Genomic DNA, 3978 nt, shown 5'->3' with positions numbered 1-3978 from the left:
TTTTTTTTTTTTTTTTTTGCGGTACGCGGGGCCTCTCACTGTTGTGGCCTCTCCCGTTGCGGAGCACAGGCTCCGGACGCGCAGGCTCAGCAGCCACTCGGCGGCATGTGGGATTTTCCTGGACCGGGGCACGAACCCATGTCCCCTGCATCGGCAGGCGGACTCTCAGCCACTGTGCCACCAGGGAAGCCCTGTGACTATTCTTAATTAACAGCTATTAAGAATAAGTTTCCATATATTTAGTGATCTTTCTATTTTTATATTACATAGTTTTTTAAATTTACATAATACATTATCTGTAAGTAAGAAGTACATAAAAGTTACTCAAAATCCCAACACCAGAGAAACACACTTTTAACATTGTATATATTATTTTCCAGATATTGATACCAAAGTAAAACAAGTGAAGAGATAAAGCAAAGAGATTTCTATAAAAAAATTATTTAATAGCTATATAGTATTTTATTGTCTGGGTGTTCCATACATTATTTTAACAGTCTTCTGTTGCTGGATATTTAGGGTAAATCCAATTTGTCACTAATTTCAACAATACTGAGAACAGTTTTACACATAGTTATTCATATGTTTGTATAATATTTCTTTGGCATAACTTTTTTTTTTTAATTGGGGTATAGTTGCTTTACAATGTTGTGTTAGTTCCTGCTGTACAGCAGAGTGAATCAGCTATATGTATACATATATCCCCTCTTTTTTTGGATTTCCTTCCTATTTAGGTCACCACAGAGCACTGAGTAAAGTTCCCTGTGCCATACAGCATGTTCTCATTAGTTATCTATTTTATACATATTAGTTAGACCACTGTCTTTGGTGATTTCCTAGAACTACCATAACCAATCTCAAAGCTATGTGATGAGCTCCTTGCCGTGTTCATGCCCATTATTAATCACTGCTTTAGAAACAAGTTTTGAATTGACATAATGGCAAGGAAAAGTCTTGAGATTTAGAGCATTTAAGATTAGAGCTAAGTTTCTGTGGTGGCACAGTGGTTAAGAATATGCCTGCCAATGCAGGCGACACAGGTTCGAGCCCTGGTCCGGGAAGATCCCACGTGCCGTGGAGCAACTAAGCCCGTGCACCGCAACTACTGAGCCTGTGCTCTAGAGCCCGTGAGCCACAACTACTGAGCCTGTGAGCCACAACTACTGAAGCCTGCGCACCTAGAGCCCGTGCTCCACAGCAAGAGAAGCCACTGCAATGAGAAGCCCTCACACCACAATGAAAAGTAACCCCCCCCTGCTCGCTGCAACTAGAGAAAAGCCTGCGTGCAGCAACAAAGACCCAATGCAGCCAAAAATAAAATAAATTTAAAAGAAAAGATTAGAGCTGGAAGAGGTCTTTCTGATCTTGTTCATGTTCTCGTGTTGTAGGTACAGAAACTGAGTTTCCAGGAGTACGTGTTCACACAAGCCCAGTTGGTAGAACTGGGACCAGAACCTGGGTTTCCTAGTTTCAGCTTTTACTCTTGGGTCTCCGTTTGGGAGATGATTCTTAGGTCCAAATGGGGAGGTTAGAGAGGAATGCTAGATAGAGCTGGGAGTCTGTGGAGGGGTATTTGGTTTTTCTCCTCAAAGTACTGTCTAAATGCCGTTACTCAGGCAATGGAGTTTTTAAAAGAGGAAGTGACATGTAATTAGACCAGTGGAGGGGTTGCCTGGAGACCTGACTTTCCACTCACATCACCATGAATCCTTCCGTTTATGCTGGGTCCCTGCTTCCATTTTATTTTTAAAAAAATTTTATTAATTAAAAAAAATTTTTCTTTTTTAGGCCACGCCGCACGGGACGTGGGATCTTAGTTCCCTGACCAGGATTGAACCTGTGCCCCCTGCAGTGGAAGCACAGAGTCCTAACCACTGGACTGCCAGGGAAGTCCCTGGGTCCCTGCTTCCAGGTGCCCATTCTTCAGCCTCCGATTAATGCTAAGGATGTGAATGATTGTTAAATTCTGGTTATGAGAGATGCTCATTGCCCCATTGACCGGGGCACGAACCGGTGTCCCCTCCATCGGCAGGCGGACTCTCAACCACTGCGCCACCAGGGAAGCCCTGTACAACTTATTTTACAAACTGAAATAGTACTTGTTGCATTTAAAGTTTGCTTTTGTCCTGTCTCTTCACGCGCTGTGTGAGTTGGTGCTGGTGAGTGGAGGTCCGCATGTCCAACTGGCAGCTTCTCTGCACGTGACTCCTTAGCCTCCACGCCCTCCCCCTCCTGCCCCACCGCCATCATTATGCTACAAACAAGGATCCAAATTTACTGTAAATAAGGTACAAGGCTTCTTTCTTTCTTTTTTTAAGGTAGAAGTGTGTGTGTGTGTGGCAGTGATCGAGAACGGTCCAGATTTAAAAATAAAAGTTGGTTCCCAGCCAATTCTAAATGGGCAAAAGTATGTAGTCAAGTTTTTCACCTTATTCTTCTGACTTAAGAGGGAACTGTATACTTTATTGCAGCTTGAATGAGATATGTAAAATATGAAAAATGTGTAGGTAAATATAAATGAGATCTGGGGTAGTTTCCTTTATAAAATACTTTTATTATTTCCCTATAGATGCTGACATCTATCAGGAATTTTTTTCCAGGTGACCTTATTTGGGAGAAAAAGGAATATTTGTTAAAAGGGAAATAATGCAGTGGAACAGGAAGGAAAGGGAGGGATAGTATTTTGCTCCTCCAGAGTAATTGATGGAGGATTCCTTTGGTGGGAGGAGTGGCAGGGGAATTTTTACTGCTGTTTTCCGTCCTGTGGATTTAAATAATTACCTTTCATTAAAACCATTTAAAGCTCTGATTTTTCTTACAGAGATTCTACTTGTACTGGTCAAAAGTGTTGATAGGGAATTGGAAAGAACCTGGAGTCAAGATAGGCCTGAACCTGATCCTAGCAATGCTCCTGACTTCTAGTTATAAGTCACAGGCAGAGATCTCCAGGTCTAAAGTGGGGCCTGGAATCTGCACTTTAACAAATTCCTTAGAAGATCATGATGCAGATGGACCTCAGACTACACATCAGGAAACGCTGTTACGGACAAATGGCTCTTAGATCTTTAATTCCCACTGCAATCTTTTACCCCAAGACTCAAGCAAGGTGACTGGAAAGGACACCTGAGAGGGAGGTGCTTGCGGTACTACAGTCGCCTGGCTTCCAGGGCTGGTCCACTGCCTTTAATGAGGTTCCTTCCCTTAGGTCAGTGGTTCTCAGCCCTGGCTGTGCGTTGGGACCTCCTTTGGGAGCTTGAAAAGAAAATACCAGTATCTGTACTTCACCTCCAGAAATTCTGGTTTTATTAATCTGGGGTCGGGCCTGGTATCCCCGGTGGTGCTTATGCATTGAGAGCTGCTGCTTTAAACGGCCTGACCAGATGTTTCTTGATCCTGCTGCAAATCATCGTGTGCCCTCTGCACGTGGCCCAGCTGATACGTGTCTTAAAGTTAAATATAGTTTAGATTCATGCTGGAGCCCTTGCTATTATACCATGCAGCAGAGGTTATTGTAGAGAAAAACTTTGATAAAAGCGGTACCATTTGTCAATTTTGAGAAACTAATAAGGTTATTTTAAAAATAAATTTTGCCGCCAGATGAGTTCACTTCCTTTCAAAATTGTTACTTTGGGGATTCAGACAAATCTTTTAAGGATGCTTCGGTTTTTCAAAACCCATTTGGCTTTTTAATTTTTTTCTTTTTGCCACTTGTTTGTATTTGAACCATTTCCTCTGCTTTCCACAGAGCCACACTATAAGCCTCTGGAAATCATTGGCTCAACTCATTATTTTACCTTAAACCTTGTTCCCCAGCTTGGTAACTCATCCTGTTCACCAGAAAAGGCTTTGGTTGGCTGTTGGCTGTATGTTGCCTTAATTTAAATCCCAAAGGATAAATACTTGCTACTGCCAAGTAGGACTTTGAGGGGGCAGCCAGAGGTTGTCTCTCTGCAGGGCAATAATTGGATGGTAGGGGCG

Source organism: Lipotes vexillifer, unplaced genomic scaffold (assembly GCF_000442215.2).
Source record: "Lipotes vexillifer unplaced genomic scaffold, Lipotes_vexillifer_v1.1 scaffold604, whole genome shotgun sequence".
NCBI lineage: Eukaryota > Metazoa > Chordata > Mammalia > Artiodactyla > Lipotidae > Lipotes > Lipotes vexillifer.
Note: the sequence above shows the minus strand (reverse complement) of the source record.